We start from the raw sequence: 26385 nt of genomic DNA on the forward strand, positions 1-26385 counted from the left end.
TCAGTGTTGAGAATTTGTTTCAAGCATAAGAAAAGAAAAAGAATAGTGAGGGGGCCCCAAACGCTGCACAATTTCTGATGGAGAACCCCACATTTTGAAGTTAAATCTCTGCTCTGAATATAGACAGGAACAGTTAAAACAGCAATGGATAAAGTTGTCTGAAGGAGCCCTGTGGCATTTTCCACCCTTCCTGCCCTCCTGTTCAGTGCAAGGAAATAATTAGGCTCCCTCTATTTTACACGAATTATAGGTATTATAAAATTATAGAAATGTTAAATTATAGAAACATGAACACGATTAAGAAGATGGGAAAAAATTAGAGGTAAACAGCCCATCGTAAGTGAGACGGTGTGGGGAGGGCGAGGATTCTCTGTAGCACGTCTGGCCGAACTTTTACTTGAATATCTGCTTGGGTAGAAACTTTCTAGTTTGAGCTTTTTACCCCCCCAAAAGACTAATGAGACTGGTTATTAAAAAAGGAAAGGCACCGGCACCTGGGTGGCTGAGTTGGCCAAGGTTCTGACTGGGTTTGGGCTCAGGTCTCCATCCCACAGTTTGTGACCCTGAGCTCTGCATCGGGCTCTGCGCTGACCAGGTGGAGCCTGCTTGGGATTCTCTCTCTCCCTACCTCTCTGCCCCTCCCTGGTTTGCGCACACGTGCTCTCTCTCTCTCTCTCAAAAATAAAGAAACTTTAAAAATAAAAGAAAAAGGAAAGGCAAAGAGGTCAGCGTGGTCACTGAAGGCTGACCAAATGGGCAAGAGTCCATCTTTGTACAACGGCCAGGCCCCCGGAGGCCTCCTCCACAGTGTGCCGAAGCCCTCACAGTAAACAGCCAACACTTCTGACCTGTGCGGGCTCGGGAGACAAGAACGAAACAGGCCATGTTTGGAGGGACCAAAAGAATGTGGGTGGCAGTCGGCACAGCGTCCAACACCAAGCCAGGCATCCAAGCACTGGAAACTCTCCCCACCCTTTCCAATTTTAACGTTCTAAACTGACCCATCTAGACGCAGAGGACACCAAGGTCTGTGGGCGAATAAGCAGCATGTTGAAAACCGACTCTGGGGCCAGATTGCCTGGGGTCAAATCCCAACCTTGTCATGTATTAGAACTATGAGGTCTTGGTCAGGTAATGTAATGTCTCTGTGCCTCGGTTTCCCCATTTGTAAAATGGGGGCCACTGGACACCCACCCCATGGGTTGTTGTGAGAAACTAATACTTGTAGAGCACTTAGAATGGTGGCTGGCACATAGTAAGTTCTATATCAATGTGTCTGTTCCTTTCATTTTATTATTATTTTTTTATAATTTTTTAAATACTTATTTATATTTGAGAGTGAGAGAGAGGATGTGAGCCGGGTAGAGGCAGAGAGAGAGGGAGACACAGAATCTGAAGCAGGCTCCAGGCTCTGAGCTGTTAGTACAGAGCCTGACATGGGGCTCGAACTCACAAACTGCGAGATCATGACCTGAGCTGAAAGCAGTCGCTTAACTGACTGAGCCACCCAGGCGTCCCTCATGTGTTATTATTAACATACATGTCCGTAAAATAATCAGGACCCACCACCGGATGTACTGGAGCTGAGAGAAAGAAGAACCACAGCACTCTGAGGCGATTAGAATGACTTAGTTTCTGTTCGATGTCCATGACTATTCCGCCAGGAGCAAGGTGGCGAGGAGGGAGTCTCATTGCAGAGCCCCACATTTCAGATGGCGGGGCCACCATCTCTGACTTGCCGCCGTGTTCCTGCCGGTTCCCCAAACTCAATTTGTGGAAAGTAAATGAAATATTCCGAAGCAGGCATGCAATTAGCGCGCACCTTAATATTAACGCTCACAATTAAAAAAGAAAACCACGCACATGTTTCAGGATGCTGCAAGCCTTTGGCGTGGATGGGTTTAAGTCAGAGTGTGGGGGAGACAGGGAAAGGTACAGCCGATCCGGTTTAGTGGCTGATGCTGATTAGAAAGCCACACGCAATGGAATAAAAAGGCAGGAGGCGAGGTGCAACTCAATGCAGAGAAAGAAAAGGTGGAGTACTAACTCGCTGAGATGATTCAATTTTCATCAAGTACCTTTGAATGTCAAGTTCTGCCTGAAGAGAGATCAGCATGCACTGCAAAGCCTGTATGACAGGAGAAAAACACACACAAAAAAAAAAGATAGAAAAGAAAAAGGGTGAAAACATGACGAGAGAAAGAATAGGTTGACCAAAATGGACTGACCATTTATTCGTTCACGATGTAAACGTAGCAGTTAACCCCTGCCCTCCTTCGAGGAAGGAGAAAACAGTGAAATTCCGTTCCTTGTGTTTTAGAAAGAAATGGTAAAAGCAAGCCCTGACTGGCAAGGAGTTATCCCTAAAATATCTTGCCACAGGCGTATCTAAATTCACCTTGTGGGGCGCCTGGGTGGCTTAGTCGGTTAAGCGTCCGACTTTCGCTTAGGTCATGATCTCGCGGTTCATGGGTTCGAGCCCCGCGTCGGGCTCTGTGCTGACTGCCAGCTCGGAGCCTGGAGCCTGTTTCGGTCTGTGACTCCCTCTCTCTCTGACCCTCCCCTGCTCACACTGTCTCTCTCTCTCTCTCTCCTAGAAAAAAAAAAAAAAAATTAAATTCACCTTGTCGTTTGAGAATATGTCACATTGGCCGACTGTCCTGAGGTTGTCTCCCAAGGCTGCAGGGAAGCTACCAGAGCTTGCCAAACCAGACTGAAATACCTTTCTTAGTCTGAGTGCAGTTTGGTGTCGAGTCCCACCCGCCATCTTGACTGGGAATGGCCACTGGGCTTCTCTACAGAAACTGGGCTGGGAGCTCGGGGCTCTGCACCTGGGCTCTGCCACACAGGGTGACAAGGCTTTCACGATCACAGCCGATGTGAATCCTTATAGGAACAGAAGATCAGGATCACAACTGAAGGAGCAAATTCTGTCCCTGAAACCTGGGTGACCCTGGGGGGTGTGTCTTCAGTTTATTATGCTTCCTGTGCCAGTATTTAAATATTTCAATTCTCATTGATCCACTGATCAATTTTTGGACTTTATTTATTTATTTATTTAAATTTTTTAAAAAAATGTATTTCAGAGAGAGAGAGAGAGAGAGGCGCATGGGAGGGTCAGAGAGAGAGGGAGACACAGAATCTGAAGCAGCCTCCAGGCTCTGAGCTCTCAGCACAGAGCCCCTGATGCGGGATTTGAACTCACGAATCGAGAAATCATGACCTGAGCCAAGGCCGGACGCTTAATCGACTCAGCCACCCAGCCATCTCTGGACAACTTCATTTTTTAAATAATCACAGTGGAAGTGCATTTTCATCTCTTAAAAAACGAACATTTTCATAATCCTCTAAGCAAACGACTTATTCTTGAATCCAGAATCAGCGAGTGAGAATTGAAAGCAGGGTCTCAAAGAAATATCTGACACCGTGTTCCCAGCAGCCTTACTCACAATGGGCCCAAGTGGAAGCCACGCAAGTGTCCACGAATAGACAAGGGGATAAATACAACACAGCGTATACATACAATGAGTATTATGAGGCCTCAGAAATGGTATAAATTCAAACACACGCTACAACATGGACGAACCTTGAGGACATCACAGGAAGTAAAATAATCTACACACAAAAAGACAAATGCTGTAAGATTCCCCTTACATGAGGTGCCCAGGGTAGTCAATCCAGTGATAGAAAGTAGAGTGACGCGTGCCAGTGGCTGGGAGGAGAAGGGAATGGGAAGGTGTTGTTGGATGTGGACGGAGTTTCAGTTTTGCAAGATGAAGAGTGCTGAGGACTGGCTGGACAACATGGTAAATGCACTTAATGCCACTGAACTGGTTAAGATGGGGGCATCCAGGAGGCTCAGTTGGTTGAGCACCTGATTCATAGTTTCAGCTCAGGTCACAATCTCACAGTTTTGTGAGTTCGAACCCTGCATCAGGCTTTGCACTGACAGCCTGGAGCCTGCTTGGGATTCTCTGTCTCCCTCTCTCTGCCCCTCCCCATTCGCACTGTCTCTCAAAATAAACTTAAAAAAAAAGTAGTTAAGATGGTAAACTTTGTGTCATGTATATTTTACCACAATTTAAAAGGAATAACATCTGTCAATGAAATGTCCTGGCTTGACAGACACTCGTTAATTACTGCATGTGCACACAGGTATATCCATTTGAATGACCAAATTATAGGCATCCTCTAAACATCGTCGTAATTGAATTATATGATATCTGGGGTGCCTGGGAGGCTCAGTTGGTTAAGCGTCCGACTTCGGCTCAGGTCATGATCTTGCAGTTCGTGGGTTCGAACCCTGCATCAGGCTCTATGCTGACAGCTCAGAGCCTGGAGCCTGTTTCAGATTCTGTGTCTCCCTCTCCCTCTGACCCTCCCCTGCTCATGCTGTCCCTCTCTCTCAGAAATAAATTCTAAAACATTAAAAAAAAATTATATGATATCCGTGATCCGTGCCACCATTATAGATACAGAGATAAGTTGTATATATAATTGGCATATTTCTTCTATTTCTGAGTAATTTTATATTATTCAGAAGCTGGTTTCACACCTACATAAATCCCTACAAGGAACAGAACGCTTGAATACAGATGGTGGTATCCAAAGCCAAAGGCCTCGAGACAAGAACTGTACTAAACAGTCTACCCAGAATGCATTCAGAAGCGGGGGTGGGGGGAAGACAAAGAACTCGAAGGGACTTTTAAGACAACAGGAGAGTGACCATTAGAAGAGCTATTAGCTAGACTGACCTCTGAAAAGCCCTTTTCTAGGTGAATATTTCTCCCTAGAAAGGTAAGGGTTGCTGTAGGGCTTCTGATTCTTTACAGGCTTCATCAACCAAGGAAGAAAGCTCCGGAAGTAGATCACAAATACTAAAGCCCCGCAGGTGCATGATAAATAAAAGTGCAACATCAAAACAGGATGACAGATGTGAAGAGCTGCTGTAGACAAGCGAGGGGAGAAGGGTGCAGAAAACCAGAGCTTGCATCGCAAGGAGACGGGGAGTAAAATGGGCTTAGGGCAGAGAACCCAAGAGCCAGCTCTGCACAGTGCGGGTGGAGGAGGAGAGAGGGAAGGGGAGGCCAGAGACCCCACCACAAGGCTGCCAGGAGGGCAGAGACCCCAGCCTCCCTCTAACTCTCAGCCTCTCTCTGTAGGAGGGACCTGCAATAATAATAATAGAATACCCGGACTAAAGGGGGTCAAGGAAAGTCGCTTCAGTAGCTGCTTTAGGCAAGAATTGTCTGAAACCCACGAACGTAGAGGGAGAAACACAGAAATGGTCAAAGGCTTCAAACTTTGAGCAAATACCAACTCTACTAGTTGTATCCTTTCCTGCCCTCACTGACGGAGGTCAAGGAAACAGAAGCTGGGAGAGCCATCCTGCATCAGAGCAGGAAAGGACCCTGCGGTGCTGGAGAGGCAGCGGGCCTTTCTTTGAAGATGCGGTGGCTCCCACGCAGAAGGGGCTCCAGAAGTTGGGGCCGCGGGAACTTGAGCTCAATACGCAAAAAACTCGAGTTGATTACAAAATTCAACTCACAGAAAACCTCCTCACTTCTCAGCAGGTTCAATAAGTGTGCAAAACGTTTTAAGCTTTATAGGTTCTGAGCCCTACAGGAAGGAAGTGCAGAAGGAGAACCCGATTTTATTAGGCCACTCACATACACCGGCTAAATCAAGTGTGTAGAACTTAGAAGCCTGATTTATAGATTTGACCATAAAATAGAAAATTGTTCCTAAAAAAAAATCAGTGTGGGTGGGGAAGGAGCATCTCCAAGTCACTTCGGAGAATTTTAATGGTTATCAGTAGTATATGGGCATCACGAGGCTACATCAGGATAAGGGAATGTAACAGGAAAAATGCAAGGCTCACCATCTCAAGGAAACAGCTGTAGCGGCAATCATAATAATGCCATAAAAATTACACAGAAGGACATTTTGAGTATTTCAAAGATCCCTAATAAATCCGATGGTATCGTTAAGAGGAAAATGGAACGGTCAAGGGAGATGACGCCGGTAGTCGTTGGCTAACTGGTGCTCGAAAGGTCTTTGAAAGGCTAAGTGAAGCAGGAAGAGAAAGAGGTGCAAAATTTCTTCCCTAAGCATACAGACAGTGCTGATGAGCCCGAGAAGGGCAGAGCAGGAATAGTAAATATTGAAAAACGACAAAAAGAACCGGAAATGAACACCACACGCAGTATTTCTAACAGCCTGAACGGTAAACAATATTCATTTTCTTTCTTTTGCTCTATGTCGGAGTTTTCTAGAATAAAGATAACTACATAAGAATATGAAAAGAGAAGAATATTGGTGACAGTGACAGAAGGCAAATATACGTCGCTAGCGGGTGACAAGGGGAACTTTGGAGATTTGCCAAAATCGAAAAGCCCGCAAAAGGTTCTGGTTTTGTCCAGAAATTGAAGAGTTTCTGATATGCTTTCCTTCTAGTCAACTTTTGATTATTTGAGAGTAATTTAAGCAGTCTGAAGACTAACTGTGGTCAAAGAAAATGTATTCATGAAAAAAATGACAAGATCTAGTGAAAACATGTCTGTATTAGGAGGTTCCCAGAGTTTGTAATTATACAGTAATCACAGAGTTGTCCACCGTATCTTCTTCTCACAAGAAGATTTAATTGCCAGAGCCTTAACTTAGAATTTTCATCATGTTTCTAAATTTACAGACCCGTATTTCCTCCTCTCTCATTGCCAACACCCTTGTTCTTTATTTTACCAATGGAGAATTATCAGTATTAGTTTCCACTCAGTTCCAGATTCAAGGGATGCAAAGTGCTATTTTGATCCAATTTCTGAAAGCCTTCTGTCTCCCTGCTTTTGGAATCACAGAGCAGCTATTTAATTTCTGTAAGCCTGACATTCCTTATCTGGGAAGCGAGGACAATAATAGTATTTACTTCACATAGTTGTTATGAGGATCAAATGGGACCGAGACATGGAAACCAAGAGACACAATTTCTGGCACAGAGTAAGAAGGCAAATGTTAGAAACTTGAAACCTTTATTTAAAAAAAAAAAGAAAGAAAGAAAAGAAAGCTGAATTCCCCAAAAGATGCTTTACTTACAATAACTAGGAAGAAAGTATCTAATGTCTTAAAATTTTGCATATACTTTTTTTTCAGCCATTCTATTTCAAGTAACTGACCCTAAGGAAATAATCTATAATAATCGACAGGCATGTACGCAACAGATCCCACCAAACTAAGCAACCGCTAACAAAATTAAGGAGCAGACTCTGTAACAACACAGAATGATGTTCACATATATAATTCAGCGGAAGAAATCATGTTAGGTAAAAATGGTACGTGTTTGGTTTTCTTTGAGTCCATATTCCTAAAAAAATAGGACATACACCAAAAGGTTAATCCATGTGGGTTGTCATATGATATGATATGATATGATGAGTGATTCTTTTGCTCTGTATCTGTTCTTTACAGTATTTTTAGAGTACATATGTATTACTTTTATACTAAAAAAAGAAAAGAAAAGAAAATGTGTTTTGAAGTTGCCAGGGATTTGGGATTTGAGCTTACTTTTCTGATTTGTTTCTCCCTCCCCCAAAAGGAAACATTGAATACGATATAAACAACTACGGATGAATTTTAAAAACTCGGAAAACAAGATTTTACTCATTTGATAGCTTTAAAAATGGGAAGAACAGTAAGATCATATCTAAATGCACAGCCTTTTTTTATCACTTGTAAGCTTGTCAACATTTTTTTCCCGTTGATAATGTATCAGTTGCACCACGAGGGGGCGCCTTGAACTTAACCAGTACAAGAAATTCAGTCCCTGGTCTGATGGAAGGAAGCAGCTGAAATCCCAAACTTGAGAGAAAACAAGACACACTCCACCCTGGTAGCTTTGAGTCCTTATTTATCTGTTCAAAGTGCCTCAGAGTGCCTTGGACAGCTCACTTTGGCTGTATGTAACCAGTCTGGAAAAACAATGACGGGGTGACCATGTGTGTCATTAACACCAATGACAGCAGGCAGAGTTGATTTCTGTGAATTGAAGTTGCCATGAAAATTAGCAGCCCCCATAACACAAAACTAAAGAACACAACAAAAGCAAATGTTGGGGAAATTGTCTTAGAAGTCGATCCTAAGGACACACAGTTCTACCAGTAACTTGGTGACCAACACGATTTCAGGTTATTTGAGGTAAAAAAAAAAAAAAAGTTACTCAATTGAGAGACCCAATTGTAACATAATTCCCTTCTAAAAATGTTTAAAATATTAAAGATGGGATAAAATTAGGTGGACTTTGTAAGTCATGTTCAGTTTTATAATTGATTAACAATAAGCTTAAAATACAGGATAAAGTCTCAGGTATTCTCTAGGGTAAAGAGACAACAAAAAAAGCTGCCACATCTCAAAAAGAAAAAGATTCAGGGCAATAACCCTAGGAATTCTGAATTCCTAAGAATTCCAAGTAATTCTACAGTGAATTTAGGACAGTGATTGGGGGGTATCACTTTTGGAATGATAGAACTGGCTTTGAACCTCAAGTTCAACTCTTAACATCTCCGATCTTGGGCACTTTACCTGGAAATGCTGCTTTGATCATGTCATGTGCAGTTTCCTCACCCATTAAAAAAGTTTATTTATTTTGAGAGAGAGAGACAGAGAAAGTGAGCAGGGGAGGGGAAGAAAGAAAGGGAGAGAGAATCCCATGCAGACTTCGACACAGGGCTCCAACCTATAAACTGTGAGATCATGACCTGAGATGAAACCAAGAGTCGGACACTTAACCGACTAAGCCACCCAGGTGCCCGGTTTCCTCGTCCTCAAAGTCGTAAAGATAAAACAAAAATATTTGCATTACTGTTTGTTGTATGAAATGAGATAGTTAATGAAAAAATGCTAAATCTGTGCCCGGCATATGAAAACGCAGGACCTGCCATAATAAGGGTCCGAGCAACATCAGGACGGCCACGGCACCTGTGCGGCTCTGTGGCCGAGGGAAGTGTCCGAACACCTCTGTGCTGGTGTTCCTATGACTCCAGTGGAGCTAAGGAGGCTGATGGTTAAAAAACCAAAAACCAAATACATTTGTCTCCTTAGGCATACAATGGAATGTTGGCTTCCCAAGTAGTGAGTTTACATGGTGACACAGTAATTTCAATGACCTTGCCATGGCCTGCAAAAACAGATTCCCAAGCAAGCTAGGACACCTGGCCACTCGGGGAAGACCTCTGGCCAGCTCGTGCTCTAGCCACACCACTGTTTACAGCCACGGTTCCAACTGGGGCCGCCGTGACACAGCGGCTGTGAAATACTGTAGCACTAACCCCGGTCACTCATTGTCGGGTCAGGTGTCTCAGTCTCCATCCTTCCTGACTCACAGAGTGTGAGCCTCAATGATGCAACAGATCTTGGAGAGATCTGAAAAGGGGGGTCTCACGCAAATGCACTGGGATAAACAAATGCATCGACTACCTGGTTGTAAGAGACTGAAAGCCAGAGGGCTTTCCTCAGACGGCTTTGCTCCACATTCCTGCTTCCGCAAGAAAGAAATGGAAGTGAAGTGCCCTGCATAGTGTTATATAAGATGTCTGAGGAGAGTTACCTGAGGTCAGCTCCACAAGGGTGACAGACATCTCAGAACTGCCCCCTGGATGCAATCTATGGACATCAGGATGGCCAGTTCCTTGAGAATTCTGCCAGGTTTTCTTCCAGAGCACTTAAATGCCACCCGATACACTAGATATTTCACTTCCTTGTTTGTTTCTTGTCTGCGCCCCCTTACTCCCGATGTAAGCACAGGAAGGCAGGATGTCTCCAGTGCCGACTTCACTTCCAGAATGAACAGAAAGGCTATGAGGGAGGCACTGGTGTTTGGCTTTGGCAGTCTGCTTGATTTGGGGGCTCAGCTCCTGTCTGTAAACTACCTCAGGTCTGAGGGGTTCATGCACGCGAGCTGGCCCAGAAACTCACATCAGCCTCCCCCAGCCACTGCTCATGCTCCATCGAGAGCATTCCAACCCATCACCCTGACTACCCCGTGCCTTAACGCTTCGTAGCTACTCTCACACCTTCTCGAAAGGAGGCAAAATCCATCTGATATGGAATTTACGTTTGGCAGCATTTCCCTTCAATTTCCACCAAGCCCTTCTGCCCTGGAACCCTAAACACAAGGGAAACAAAAAATACTCAAAGCTCCTTAAAAAAACAAAAAGAGCTTCTGAACACCAGGTTTCCATTTCTCCCTCATTATTTCAAACCTCTGTAATACCTTCCATCCTTGTTCCAGTGGCTGCTGCAGCAGAGAGTGACAAGTGACAAGCTTCCTGCTGGGATGGCAGTGCCAACTGACACTTGTCTCCATCAGGCCATCATCTGACCGGGTCTTGCTTTGGAGGCAGCCTCCTTGCACTTGAGACATAACTCAAGGTAAGAATTTTAATAGGAAGGAGGGGAGGGGATAACTGAATTTTAATAGGGAGGAAGGTGGATAAAAAATGGGATCATTTAGAAACCATTCAGGAAGGCACTGCACTTCTGACTCTCCCCATTCTCCTAGAGAAAACAGTCAGGGTCTAGATTCTCTTAGATCTTGACCAGCTTGTCCCCATAAGCAAGGGGACTCATCCCACCCAGACCGGGTGGAAGGATGCCACTGAGCATCTTGTCTTCCCCTACCTGAGATGGGGAAGCACCGGCCTTTTCACACAATGTCTACTCCAGACGTTTCCATAATGGTTGCCGGTGATATAAATGGGGCATCTGTGGAATAATGGCCAATGCCACTCTGTGAGGGAGAGGTGAGGCTCAGTGGTCCAGACAGCACTGGGCAGAGAGTCGGAGCCTGGCTTCTACAGGCTTCACTGAGCATTCAATGTACTTAGGCATTTGTCTAGTCCTCAATTCCTTATGTATAAAGTGCAGAGTTGGATTCAACCTCCTTGGCAGGCCTTAGCTTTGGGTTGCTCCAGAAGGATACTGCCTCCTAGAAGCCTTGACCACACCAGAGTGGTCCAATCATGGTCGTTACTGAGGAAGGTCTAGCGTGTAGTGCCAGAGCTCCAAGCATAGTGGGGNGGGAACCTGGGCACAAGACCTGGGTTCAGCATTCACTCACTGTTCTTACTCTGAATAAATGACTTAAGCTGACATTAGGCTCTGTATTGTCTCCATTAAATCACTAAGTCCCACTTTCCACTTTCCGAGATGGCAACAGCCATCTTGCCCACCTTGCGACCTCACCAAGAAGCGCAGACAAGGTAAATCAGACAAAAACGCTGTTGAGTGTAAAGTTCTAATAATAATAACGCAATAGTGTTTTTATTAAGGAGCAGGAGCTGGAGGCATGCACCCGTGGACCAGAGTTCCTAGAATGCTTTGCTGCTAGAGGCTAAGGTTCAGCTCTGTCCACTCCAGGGATGTTAGGCCTTCAACACACAGCCTCCATTCAGGAGTAGGGAAACATCATGGTGGCAGGTGTCTGCACCCCATCCCCATCCCCTGGGGGTCTGGGCTGGGACACTTGCTGTCCGGAGGCCCTGAGGTCCACCTGCCTGTGGAGTTCGACCCCCCTGACCCCAAGGTCATTGCTGCTTTGATCTCTAGCTTTTTGTTGCTATAGGTATGCTGCGCTCCACGAACTGGGCTCAGCCAACCCACCTGCGCTCATCAGCCCATATCACTGAAGAGCTCAGTGCTGGAGCCTGTTCTCATTTTCCAGTTTCTCGTCAATCAATCCCCAGGAATAACCAAGTATATTTTGGGGGTTGAAAAGTATTGTGAAAGCTCTAAGCTTTATTGGGATAAAAATGTGTTTTTACTCAAAAACTATTCTTGACAGTTCCATTTCACTGCTGACATCAATTAAATAAGCAAGTGATGCCATTTCTTAAATTCAAAGATGGATTGATATTATTTAAACAGACAAGGGCCATCATCAGTTGCTAGTTTGTGTGATAAAACATCATAATTATAATTAATACAACATAACTGGGGCCATAATTACAAATTAGTATTTTTAACATTGCAATTAATCCGTGGAGGAGCAAAAAGAAAAAAAAAAAAACCAACCCAGCTACAGCTCTCTGGCATGATTTTGAAGCTACTAGAGTTCGTACATTCTTCTAACTGGATGAATACTATCTGTTTATTTTTCCAATGTTTATTTTGAGAGAGAGAGAGAGAAGGAGCGGGGGAGGTGCAGAGAAAAGGAGACAGAGGATCCAGCAAGCAGGCTCCGCACTGTCAGCACAGAGCATGACGTGGGGCTCGAACCCACAAACCCTGAGATCATGACCTGAGTCAAAGTCGGGTGCTCAAGTGACTGAGCTGTCCAGGTGCCCTTGTTGTCATCATTCTTAATATCCAGTTAAATTTTTTTGTGGATAAAAGAAGTAAAGACTAAAATCTTTTGAAACAAAAGGTTGGATGTGAGTTCTTGAAGTTCAATACACATCCCTCTGACAACAATGAATTTAAAATAGAATATGTGTACACAACAATTCAACTCTAAACAGACTCTGCTAATTGCCTGGAAATAGCAAGAGCAAAAAACTTGAAAACAGTCTCAAAGTACATGAACAGCCTCTGGCCCTACACTGAAAAACCGAGAGTAAGATCAAGAGAGAGAAACGAGCCCCGCAGCAAAATTAAAAGTCATATAGCTCGTGTTTAGCATCATAGGTGTGGAGTTTCTGGAGCCGCAGTGCAAATCACAGCTCAGAAATGTTCAGCAGGGCCCTGGCTCGTGCCAGGAAAAGGCTTTCAAAAAACCATATAAGTGTATCAACTGCCCTTCCAGGAGAAGCGCAAACCGAAGTCGCTGCAGAACTTTCCCATCAAAACTTCACAGAAAGAAGCTGAAAATATAAGATGGAGCCAACCCAACGAAGGTTGTCAACAGAGAAAGAAAACTAGAAACCGTTGCTCACAAGCAAAGCAGAGCGCTATTGTAAGGCACTGTTTCACCAGACACAGCCCCCCCCCCCCCCCGCCGATGCTGGAGTGACACTGTCACCTCACACACAGGCTGCCCCCATCTCCTGTCCTTCAGAGCACTGGGCAGTTGCAATACTGGAATGTCAAGCCCATCCGGAAGATTTCTGGTTAAGCCGTGTTGAGGTGGAGGGAGGGGAAGGAGAGCCCCTGAGTGAGGGAGGAAAGAGGAAACCAAATCATCAAGAGGAGCACTCCCTGTTGGTGTGAACGTCTCTCTCCTCTTCCACCTGGAAGATCCGAGAGGCTGCAGTGGATCTGAGGCTGATGTGTTGGTATGTGTGTTCATTCCAGGGCTTTCCGGGAGGCCTTGACATTATTTTCACCCTTTAGTACTTGCTGTAGAATCCCACAAGAAATTGGCCAGCTACCCTCCCCCCAAAATCCGTGCAAAGCTACACTCCCTCCTTTTCATTTATACTCTCAGGCATGAGGGTCTAGGACGAAGTTGAGAAGGTTACTCATAATTTTCAAACTATCTGCTCCATGGTATTTCAACTCTTAGCCGGGATGTCTGGCAGGGAAGCTCCCTCTTTTTGACCCTCTGACTCCCTCTCATAATTTACCAAGTATCATGATGACCTTCTGCTTCCTTCCCAAAGCTAATAAATCCCACTTGCATATGCATAACCAAAGCACAGCATGGTTCCTTTGCCTCTGGGAATGGGAACTCACTCTTTTAAGGCAAGAGTGCAGAGCTAGAATAACCTCAATCCTTCATTTACTCCTAGTTTGACACTGACCTCAATATAGGGCCGACTTTGAGATGTCACTAAAGAGCTTTCAAATCCAGAGTGGAGGACAGAGTTTAAACAGATAGAGTATTTGTTTGGCTGGCATAAGAAAACATTATTATCAAAAAGAAATAAATAAAACAGAAAAAAAGAAAACATTTTTATCATTATCATTATTATTAGAGAGAGAATGTGAGCAGAGGGGAGGGGGAGAGAGAGAGAGAGAGAGAGAGAGAGGGAGAATCTTAAGCAGGCTCCATGCTAAGGGCAGAGCTTGATGTGGGGCTCAATCCCACAATCCTGGGATCCAACCAAAATTAAGAGTCAGACACTCAACTGACTGAGCCACCCAGGTGTCCTGAAAATTTTATATTTTTAATAGAATGCTGGTGCTCTGGCCACCATAATCTAAAATAGGCAGATCAGAGACTGTTTAAGTTGACACTTCAAGTATAAATACACACCTTGCAATTAATAGCACAGAAATACAGAACTATTATGTGGTCCATGATTACTCCATGTGAAACACTGGAAAGGAGGTAGATTTTCTATGGATGGAGTCTCTCTTCCAATGATTATCTCAGAGTCACCTGTTCTCCCCATTCATAATGCAATTCTTAGGTCAGCTGAAGAGACTTATGGGGAAAGTATAATCCAATGTTTGGCTCTGCTGTAGATTCGTCTACTGGCCTCCTTCCCACTCCAGTGGAACAAACGGTGCTGCAGACGGGGAAGGCGGGTTTCACTTGCACACAAGCTGATGGTCACACCAGCCACCCTGGGATGAGACAAAGCAGCCCACCTGGAAGGTGACCCCACCCGAGGGCACCCAGAAGGCCTATTCCTGGCCCTGGGTTGCATCACACCCCTGGCAGGAGAACACAGTCTTCTTACTATGTTACTCTCACCAGCACGCATAGACTTGTATTCTTTTCATTAACCACAAGGGCAAGGTCAGCCATGTGAGCAAGCAGGGTAGTGGCTTGTGGTTGGTCATGGGGGAAGAGGGGTGATTTCCTGGGAACCAGGGAGCCATCTTGTTCCAGGAACACCACCCCAACCTGCCAGCTGAACCCTGCGACCCCACAGCTCCTTGGCTGGCTAAGCAAGGGCTTTGAACTAATTCTGATCCTCAAAGTGCAGACACCCCTGGGGAGAGACAGCAGCAGCCTGGTCAGATAGACTTAGTATCAACAATTTAGTAGAGAAGCGATTTTGAGAGGATGCAGGAAAAGGGATCCAGAAATGAAATAAATTGTGCAAGGCCATTGTTCCCTACTTCATGGTTTTTCATGAGTTCGGGAGCCTAGATGCAATGTAAAGATAAGCCTTGTATTCTCACCGGTGCTCCAGCTGTCCCTCCCCTACAAGCTGACCCTCCCACTTCATCTGGGCAACAGGCTCAGACCATGGATGAGACTCTGTGGGTCTCCTGCAAGGCGGAACCCATCTACAACCCGCACCGTCAGACGACCAAAATGGACACAAAGGAGCGCTGACCTAGGATTGGGCTGGGAGGGCGTGGTTCCAGAAACTTCCAGAGCTCTAGAAAAGAATGGGGCGCAAGGCAGGAAGAAAAATGAAGGCACTAGAGGGGAAGGAAGGAAGGCAGACAGGAATTTTTGAAGAGCCGGATTCCAAACACCTATTTACAAGTCTCATATCCACTCTTCCAAAAAGTAACAACTGAAATACGTGGCCCATTAGGTATGATCAACAGTAAAAACTGCGTATTTACTACAGCTCCAATGAATAGCCAAGGACATGATTTGGAAACAAGGTTTTGTGAAGTTCGTTTTGTTTGTCACTTAACCCCATGCTTACGGGACTCATTAGCCCACTACAGAGGAAATGCATATCCTATTTCAAGGTCAGCTACCAGTGGGTAAAAAGGGTTTTACTGTGTCTGTCCAGAGATGTCAAACTTAAATAACGTAAACAGAATTTCCTTGATTCTCTTCTGAAGGGGAGTTTTTTCTTAATTACGGGTGTTCTATGGGTTGGCTAGTCTGAACTGGTCATGAAAACATATCAAAAGTATGTAATCGATACTAAGACTTTTTAAAAATACCAACAGGCAGGACAGGTTTATCTACTGTGCTGTCTAGAATACAAATTGATCTTTACGTACAATGGAAATCAGGCTAAATATCTTTCCTGCGGTCAGCCCATGATCTAAATCGGATGGCCTCCCCTCCCCCTAAGTTCGTAAAGAGTCCCCCGCAGCTGCTACTGGAATTACATGGGATGGAAGAGTATTATTCTGTGGCGTTGATGTCATCATTGTTTAGAAGCCAGGTCTCAGTTTTAAAACCAGGAAGCATCTGTAGCATATAAAGTTACTTTTAACTTCGGAGGCTTCTAGGCCTAAATCCAAAAGGTAATGAGTTACCTCAAAAATATCTACTTCTCTTTACTTACCAGAAAAAAATTATTTTGGGGGGTAAGGGGTGAAACAAAAGCAATTTACACCACCGTACCCAGGGGTGATGAGTAACTGTTCACTGTGCCTTGCTTTCCACCTCTTCATTTTCTGTTCCCTGCCTTTTCTTCCAAGACCAGAATTCTTTTCATGCCCCAGTTCTGCATCCTTTCTACAACATTCCCCAAAGGCCTGCTCTTCAGCTCTGGAGGCTAAAGGCATTCCGAGTCCACAAGCTTTTCATTATTGCTTATATTTCTTTTCTGCTGACCATGATTGCACATGAACTTGCCAACAATCTCTACTCAGGAGAGATTCAATTCTTTTTATGAAGAAAAATCATTTGGTCCTTTGTTTCTCCACGAAGCTCTCATAATCGAAAGGAGTTCAATGCATCCAGAAAGTGACTCATTTTCCTTAATGGCTTTCAGACACTGGCATGCGCATTTCCACAACCAAAGCAGAGAAGGCAACGCTGCCTCAGGTTACCATTATCAGCATGTCTGGTGGAAGAGGCTGGCCAGGAGCAAGGGTGCTGCTTTGGAAAGGGCACAGGCTTGGAAGCAGATTGTCCTTGATATGCTGGCTATCAAACAACTCAGTCTGACTGAGCCTCAGCCTTCTCATCTACAAAATGGGAATACCACCGTCAGTGAGGAGTAAATGAAATAACTTCCACGCCTGGCACATGGTCCAATGTCAATAAATATGTTTGTTTTGCTCCTTTTGCAACCTCTCTTTGAATAGCCTCCTAGAATACACACAGGTGTTAGGGGACCCTCAGACTGGAGGGGTGGTGTTCTCTATCACATAATGGCTGGTTCTGACAGACATTTTTTTTTTCTAGTGAGCAAGGTTACATGTCTTTCACAAAATCACAGAGGTAATAGTCCTCTAGTGAAAATCAGTGTAGCCTCCTATAAAAATGCTTGGGTCTACAATTTTGTAGAGCACCATCTACTCTTCGCCAGAGCTTCATATTTTTCCCCCCAGATCATTGCTTTTCTCTGAACTCTCTGCTCACAGAACAGGGATGAGAATTCAGCCTGCTTATTCCTGAGATCTACTCTTAACTTGGTTATTTCTGGTTTCCATTATGTACAAGATCTGACAGAACAAGCATGAGGTGACTTTCCTAATATGTATATAATATCTCCTCTCTTTCTCTAAGACCTCACTAATTTCTAATTCAACAAAAACACCTCCCTTTATTTTTACGTAAATTTTCCCCAAAACACAAGATGAGTTATACCATTAACACAGAGTGAAAAAAAAAAAAAAAAAGATCTGCAGTAAGTATATCTTCGGAGCTAATAAATGCGTCCATTCACTATGCTGTGCTGGATATGCTATTCTAATGTGTTTTCTTTTTGTTTTTTGTTTTTTTTTATTTCTAGGAGAGAGAGAGAGAGACAGCGTAAGCAAGGGAGGGTCAGAGAGAGAGGGAGTCACAGACTGAAACAGGCTCCAGGCTCTGGGCTGGCAGTCAGCACAGAGCCCCATGCGGGGCTCGAACCCACGAACCGCGAGATCATGACCTAAGCAAAAGTCGGACGCTCAACCGACTAAGCCACCCAGGTGCCCCTGGATATGCTATTCTAAAGCGACAGCTTCCACTAACAATAAAAATGGCAGAGCGCCTGGCTGGCTCAGGCAGCAGAGCATCTGACTCTTGATCTCAGGGTTGTGAGTTCAAGCCCCACGTTGGGAGTAGAAACTACTTTAAAAAAACAACAAAGAGGCACCTGGGTAACTCAGTCAGTTAAGCCTCTGACTTTGGTTCAGGTCATGATTTCACAGATCATGAGATCAAGTCCTGTGTCAGCCTCTGTACTGACAGCTCAGAGCCTGGAGCCTGCCTCCAATTGTGGGTCTCCCTCTCTCTGCTCCTCCCCTGCTCGCTCTCTGTCTCTCAAAATAAAGACATAAAATTAAAAAAACAAAAAAAACAAGTCTCTTAAAAAAATATTGGCCATGTACTTACATATTTCTAGCTATTTGTGATTATCAGGTTACCCAGCAGGTATGTTCCCCAAAAGTTACATATAAGTCCAACAAATTTTAGTGGAATTATATTTTTTTCATTTCTTGATTGGTTAAATATTGGGATTATACTAATGCTTTTATTTTCATTTGTAATTTATCTTCAATTATGTTTTTACCATTTAATGTACAGCTGTAAAATAAATTGAGTCTATTCTGTGAATATTGAAATGAAGTGAAGTAACTTCTATTTCTGAAGTAAATTTATTAGTAATCCTTTCAGGATAAGAATAATCATACCCGGGGGCACCTGGGTGGCTCAGTTGGTTAAGAGACTGGCTTCGGCTCAGGTCATGATCTTGCAGTTCATGGGTTTGAGCCCTCCGTAGGGCTCTGTGCTGACAGCTTGAAGCCTGGAGCCTGCTTCAGATTCTGTGTCTGCCTCTCTCCCTCAGCTCTCCCCTGCTCACACACTGTCTTTCTCTCTCAAAAATAAATGAACATTAAAAAAAATTAAAAAAGAAAAATCATACTCTAAGTACACTGGGTCAAAAATTACCTTTTTGTTAAATAGTAATTTTATTTTTATTTATTTATTCATTTATTTTGAGGGAGAGAGAGAGAGAGAGACAGAGACAGAGACAGAGAGAGAAAGAGAGCATGAGCAGGGGAGGGGCAGAACGGGAGAGAGAGAATCTAAGCGGGCTCCGTGCTATCAGCGCAGAGCCCGAGGTAAGGCTCGATTCCACAAACATCGAGATCATGACATGAGCTGAAATGAAGAGTCGAACATTTAACCACCTGAGCCACCCAAGTTCCCCTTGTATAGTAATTTTCTGAAGGCAAGGAATGATATGCAAATAACATATGCAAGGTGACAGTATCCTATGTATTCACCCCAAAACTCAAAGCATGTCTTTCCAAAGCTGAGATGGAATTGGTTTTTTTTGTTTTGTTTTTTTATTATTATTTTTTTTAATCAGTTCTCTCTTGGGGCACTTGGGTGGCTCAGTCGGTTAAGCGTCCGACTTTGGCTCAGGTCATGATCTCATGGTTCGTGGGTCGAGCCCCTCATCGGGCTCTGTGCTGACAGCTAGCTCAGAGCCTGGTGCCTGCTTCAGATTCTTTGTCTCCCTCTCTCTCTGACCCTCCCCTGCTCATACTGTCTCTCTCTCAGAAATAAATAAAACATTTAAAAAAAATTTAAATCAGTGCTCTCTCTTTTATGCTATGTTTTCTTCATTCTCCCTACCCTCTGCCAATAGAGTAATCCCCAGCTACGAAAACAAAATGTTTTAAAAACAAAACATTGTGATGTAAAGTTTTATGGCTTTTTCCATGGCATCACCTCCACCATTAATCTCCTGCTCACCTCATGCCTAGAGCGGTCAAAGCTGGCACGTATGTAAAAAATAAATGGACCAAGTTTCCATTTCTTTTCTCCTCTGAGAAACGTGAGGGAAGTGTTGAGTAAGGAAAGTACTCCAGGGCAAGAGCATGTGAAAAAATCGAAATGGCTCCCTTTACTCCCAGTTTCCGGACCTCTGAGTGTTTATCCACTGGAGCCGCCGAGAGAGTCTGGTGAGAAAGATCACATACTGTGTCTTTTAAGGAAACAAACCACCTGCAAGCTTAGAGCCTGAAAATGGCCATGAAAAACACACTTTTCTGGACACTGATACAGGAAAATCAATTCCGGGAAACCAACATCTCTCACCAAGTCATTGCCACCTTTGTCCTTTGAGGTTTTTTTTATTGGATCTTGGAGCTAGCCCACACTCAAAGGGGGAAGATTTGAAGTCTCAAGACTAGCACTCAACTGCTCTAATTTATCACTAAAGCAATCATTTCTATTCCTCTTAATACTCATGAAGCCAACAACAGGTATCAAACAGTAAAAGTCTAACCAGGAAGTCATTTAAATTCTAAACCTGTTTGATTGAGATGGTAGTGTGTGTACATTTTATTGATTAAAAGTGAAGGGGCACCTGGGTGGCTCAGTCGGTAGGGCGTCCGACTTCAGCTCAGGTCATGATATTGTGGTTCATGAGTTTGAGCCCTGGAGCATACTTTAGATTCTGTGACTCCTTCTCTCCCTCTGTCCCTCCCCTGCTCGTGCTCTGTCTCTCTCTGTATCTCAGTAAATAAGTAAATAAATAAATAAATAAACAAACAAACATTTTTTTAAAAAGTGAAAAAAATCCAAAAGTCCACTGACCGCTGGCTGCTCAAACCAAATGTGGCATATACACATGATGAAACGATGAGATATCATCACTCAGCCTTTAAAAGGAGCCCTTAGAAAGGAGGAACATTCTCTTCTGGGGCACCTGGGTGGCTCAGTTGGTTGAGCATCTGATTTTGGCTCAGGTCATGGTCTCATGGTTCGTGGGTTTAAGCCCTGTGTTGGGCTCTATGCTGACAACTCAGAGCCTGAAGCCTGCTTCAGATTCTGTGTCTCCCTCTCTCTCTCTCTCTGCCCCTCCCTTGATCACGCTGTCTCTCAAAAATAAATAAAAATGTTTAAAAAAAAAAGAAAAGAAAGGAAGAAAAGAAGAACATTCTGACATGGAAGACCCTTGAGGGCATTTATGCTAGGTGAAGTAATAAGTAAGACTCAAAAAGACAAGACGAGTATGGTGTGATTTCACATAATGCTTTCACCACTAAACTGCACACTTCGAAATGGTTGATGGTAAAATTTTTTGTTATGTGCATTTTACCACAATTTAAAATAAAATGCTGTCAACAGTCAAAATAAATAAAAAAGCAAAAAAAAAAAAAAGAGCAAAAATGGACAACTCCAGGGGAACCTGGGTGGCTTAGTCAGTTAGGGTTCGACTCTTGTTGTTGGCTCAGGTCATGATCTTGTGATTGTGAGATAGAGCCCCACGTCAGGCTCCACTCTGAGTGCGGAGTCTGCTTGGGATTCTCTCTCTCCTCCTCTCTCAAAATAAATAAATAAACTAAAAAAAAAAGAACAACTCCTAGCTTGCGTTGTCTACAAAGTATCTGAAGATATAAGGAGGGCTCAAATGGCAAATTATTTTTAGCATATCATTTATCGTGTGAGGGTAATTCCTGGCTTGCGTATTCAGTCAAAGCTACGTCTTATCTCAATGGATCTCTCCAGAGAGAAATGGCTTTGGACTCAATTAAGTTGGAATGAAGATCTTTGCCACATTTCATTTCACCTAATGGTTCCTTTGTTTCCCATTCTTCTGATTCCTCGAGATGTTTAACCTCACATGCTGGACGACATATAGATGCCCTTTGGAAGGTTTGCCGAGGTAGGCTGCTGTTGATCTATGCTGCCCTGTTTGTTTGGGGACAGTGCTATGGGTAGGCAAACACTCCTGAGTTCCTGCCAAGTGGGCTGCTGAGAAGAAGTCATGTCCCTCCTATGCCTTCTGCCAGTGCCTTTTCCCAAGCCCCTGCTTGTGAACTAGAGGAAGACATAGTTGTTCATTTTCACTCCGACTGTCTATGAAGAAATTTCTATGCTTGGTGTCTCCAGTTAGATGGGCCGCAAACATTTTTTCATATTTAAAGATAAGACAACAGAATATACATACCCTTTTTTCACACACCCACATTGCTTCTCTGACAGGGTCTGGGACAAATAGGCACCTATGTTTGTTCGACTGAATAGAAACAATCAAACTGCCCATTCAGCTCAAGATAGATCTACTGCCTGCACAGGGGATAATCGATTCTCTGAGATACTCTGCAGAGTTGATTCTGAGGTGAAAATAATTCTTAATTGTAGCAACTCATTGAATCCAGTCAGTTTTAACTCAAAATAGGACCCAAGACACAATCTTACCATTTACACGTATGAAGACAGGTAACGAGAAATCTCATTGACTTTCTCTCCACATAAACAGCAAGGTCCCTCCTTTGAACTACAACATGTACAAGTAAGGAGATTTTAAATCAGGAGACTCTCTGACCATGGTTAAGCACAGATCTGTGTAAAATGAAGCTTTTAGAAAATAATTAGTACAGGGGAAAAAGATCCTCCATTATCCACATTATTAACTAAAGGAAGGCTTTAGGTTTCCACATTCCCTAACAATAAGATCAGAACTGACTCTTGGATTCTACCCCAAAACCTCAACTTCCTGCTCTCTGAGATTTACCTCAGAAAGTGAATAGGTCCCAACTGCTGCCAAAGCAAAGACCTTTATATGAAATCAATCAGGGCAGGACAACCCATAACTCTACTTGATGTGCCACGTACTAGAAGACACAGCACAAGAAATACTAACACTTTTCTGGCTGATCTCCTATAAATGCATGCGTGAGCAGATACAGTAATGTCTTATTCACGGAATGGTGTCACAGAACTGAGATTTCCAGATAAGACTGGAAAAATATCATTTTGCATGTTCTTTTAAAAATCTTGTGTATTTTTAATCTGGCATACATTCAACCTTTTTAAGCTTAGTATAATGGCAAAAGTTAATTTTTTCAGATGGTACAATGTCCTCACAAACATTAGTTCTGATAGCAATGGAGAAAATTGAAAACAGAGGTCCCTTCATTAAGTAGGCACTAAAGAGTGTGCCTATGGCCCGAGCAGAACAATGGTCCATGTCCCCCCTTGATTGACTCATATCTGAAGTTATAGTAAGTAGGGGCACCTGGGTGGCTCTCTGTCCCAATTCAGCTCCGGTTATGATCTCATGATTTGTGAGTTTGAGCCCCACATCTGGCTCTCTGCTGTCAGTGCAGAGCCCGCTTCAGATCCTCTGTCTCTCTCTCTCTGCTCTTCCTGAAGGTGCTCTTTCTCTCTCTCTCAAAAATAAATAAACACTAAAAAAAGTAAAGTTATAGCAACTCAAGCATATGTGAATTGGAAAAGGGAAAAACTGTTCAATGGAATCAATGGAATCAAACATAGAGTTAAAAAAAAACTCAAATACAAGTAGAAATCTGGTCTCATAGGGTGGCGCTGCAAATCAGCGGGGAGAAGATTAATTCCTCAGTCAGTGGTAATGGCACCGCTGACTAGCCACTTGGAAAAAGAAATAAAGCTGAGATTTTATCAAACTCCTTATGCCCAAACTAAACTTCAGATAGAGCCGAGTACAACCTGAGAAAGTTAAGCTCTGAAAGTGCTAGAATAAAACAGAAATTTTTAGTATGTAATATTTGAATAGGGAGGACCTTTCTAAAAACATAATTCTAAAAGGCAGAAATACAAAAGGAAAGATTCTCAAATTTGATTATATAAAAAGTTTAAATGTCTTTAGGGGAAAATAAAACTCTCCACAAACAACCTCCAGACAGACAGAAAAGTATTTGCAACAGGTACAATAAGAAGGTAATCCCTTAATTTATGATGCAGTCTTGCAAATCAATATGAAAAAGGGTAACCATCCAATTAAAATGGGCAAAAACACAAACAGGAACCTTATACAAATAAGGTTATAAAAATCAACTATAATTAATAGGAAAATATACCTTAACATCATTTAATTTAAAGAGATAAATCAAAACAATGAGTACCTTTTCTCACGTATTAGATTTCCAAAGTTTGTAAAAAAAACTGATATCCAGGGTAGCAACAAGAAAGAAAACAACCTTAAAAAAAAAAAAAGAAAGAAAAAAAGAAAACAACCTTCTTAAGTGTTGCAGGGAACTCTAAATTGGCATAACCCTTCCGGTAGAATTCGTAAACATTTTGGACAATCAATTTTACTTACTGCAATTTACCCTGTAGAATAGCTGACGGTAAAACCCTAGAAATATGAACAGGATGTTCAATGCAACTTTGTCTTCCTGATCAAGAGAAGAATGACCAAAAGGCTGGTGTTGCAGGTAGAGGAAGGCGGAAAGGAAAAAAAGGATTATTTAATTTGCACAGGAAATAGATTTAATATTATGATGATCTATACAGTAGTCAGCAAGATAGTCACTAAGAACTGAGTTGGATGTGTATGACCTGATGGGTATCTTGAAGACACACTACTAAAAAAAGGAGGAAGGCACAAAACAACTGTACATTCTAATAATTTATATAAATGTAAAAAGAAGCTATGGATAGTTTTACTGGGATATGTGTCTACGATTTTGGGCAAGGATCCAACAAGAAACTATTAACAATACTTACTTTTTGAAAGAAGGACTGAGAATGTAGGACAGCAGCTTTTAATTTTGTGGCTGTACGTATGATTAATGTATGAGGTGAAGATTTTATCACATACAAATGTTACATTTAATTTAAAATTTTTATTTTTTATTTTTTAATGTTTATTTTTGAAAGAGAGAGATTGCATGCGTGTTTGTGAGTGGGGGAAGGGCAGAGAGGGGGGAGCAGAGGGATATGGGATCTGAAGCTGACAGCAGTGAGCCTGATGTGGGGCTCAAACTCACTAATTGTGAGATCATGACCTGAGCTGAAGTCGGAACGTTCAACCGACTGAGCTACCCAGGTGTCCTGAAAAAAAATTTTTTTAATGTTGATTTCTTAGAAAGAGAAAGACAGAGCATGAGCAGGAGAGGTGCAGGAAGAGAGGAAGGCACAGGATCCAAAGCAAGCTCCAGGCTCTGAGCTGTCAGAATAGAGCCTGATGAAGGACTCGAACTCATCAATCACAAGATCATGACCTGAGCTGAGGTCAGAACGCTCAACTGACTGAGCCACCCAGGTGTCCTGAAAATTTTTAGTTAAAAAAATCAGTTACCATCTTTTCTGTCATCATAGTCTTCTACTAAATTTGTCAAGTATGTGGGATTAGGTGGTTGTTTCTCTAATTAAAATGTTTAGGCTTAATGGCAGTCATTTGTTTCTTGACTGTCTTTTTCTCCACATCTAGATTTATGGCTATATTCCAGATGTTTGTGTCTGCTGTTTTCCGTGACTATGGCCTTGCACTTACTTGTATACAGAGCTCACCAGCATCCTGCCTGTCCACAGTAGGTGATGTCTTTCAAAAACAAGCTGACTGTCTGAAAAGGGCATAGTGCTGTGCTTTGAGACATAATTTTATGCCAGTAAAAGAGATCTGGTAGATTTCCTTAAAGTCGACTTATTTGTCCACGATCTGTGTATTGGCACTCCTTTCACACAATATCATTATAAAGGACAATCTTTGGGGAACAAATAAGGATACTCTATGCAACTATCTTTTTGCACAGTCCCAGAATGCTGATGCCAAAGGAACCTTCAAGGTCTTTCAGGTGGACTCCCACATTTAAGGGACTGGAGCCAGACAAGTTCATTGCATTGTCTAAGGTCACCACTTAGCAACCGGCAGAGCCAGTGGGAAATCCTAGATCTCCTGAATACCAGTTTCATGCTTTTTACTCTAAAAACCACATTGAAGCAATCTAAACTACAGCCTCAGCTCACAAAAGAAATAGTAAAGGAGCTATATGCTATGACAAAGAGTATGAAGGGAAATATACTTTGTTTCCCTGATTCAGTTTCATAAAGTTTTCCCAAGAGTGTTGGGTTCAGATACGGGAGATGTTATACTTAACTAGAAATGGGCATAAGGAGATAAACATCAAGTCTCCACTGAAAAGGAAAGCAAAAAGAAGACCCAAGTCCAGACAGTGAGGAACAAAACATCAAATTTAAACGAAAATAACCTTGTGAGGTCTCTTTTTTAGGAATGGAGGAGATGGAATCATCCTGGCATGACAATCTTCTCATTGATCCAAACTGCCATCCCTAACCAGGGGCTTAGTGAAGAGTTTGCTTACATGCAGAAGACATGAAAAAGGGAATCTTATTACATGCGACTGCAAGATGCTTCTAGAAAGAAATGAGAGAGGAGTTCATTTGCAGGCTGGGGCACTGAGTCCCATGTTCACCCAGGAAGAATGTATCTGTTGGTTTTCCTTTCGCTCAGTGATGGTTGATTATTTTGACAGGAGAAGGTGAAGAGTAATAAGCAGCTTTAATCCATACAGACTTGGCAGCCTATTGAACGCAGCACAACGTCTACGGGGAAGGAAAGAGCAAAGCAATCCGAGAAAAGGATTTGCATTTCTTAAGATTACACGACAGAGAACTATCTCCACAAAACATGTGTCAGACATATTTACAGACACACACGCACACATGCACGCTCAAAGAATTTCCCACCACCAGAAACCTGGTGGAAGCCTGAAGTATTTCTGCTTATTTGAAAATAACTTTCAAGCAAATTCCATGATTCCTTCTGAGGTTGATCTCTCAGAAGAAAAAAGCATTCAACTGAATATGAGGTAGTCAACTACAGAGGGTAGAGTAAGGCCAAAGAAAGC

The 26385-nt window shown here is 43.0% G+C and overlaps 1 protein-coding gene across 1 annotated transcript in view; it reads right to left on the reverse strand.

Annotated features, from left to right (window-relative positions):
- KIAA1217 (KIAA1217 ortholog) overlaps nt 1-26385 on the reverse strand; it is a 297582-nt gene that overhangs the window by 155711 nt on the left and 115486 nt on the right. The window lies entirely within an intron of this gene.

The sequence above is a fragment of the Crocuta crocuta genome, unplaced genomic scaffold (genome assembly GCF_008692635.1).
Source record: "Crocuta crocuta isolate KB4526 unplaced genomic scaffold, BGI_CrCroc_1.0 scaffold96, whole genome shotgun sequence".
Taxonomy (NCBI): domain Eukaryota; kingdom Metazoa; phylum Chordata; class Mammalia; order Carnivora; family Hyaenidae; genus Crocuta; species Crocuta crocuta.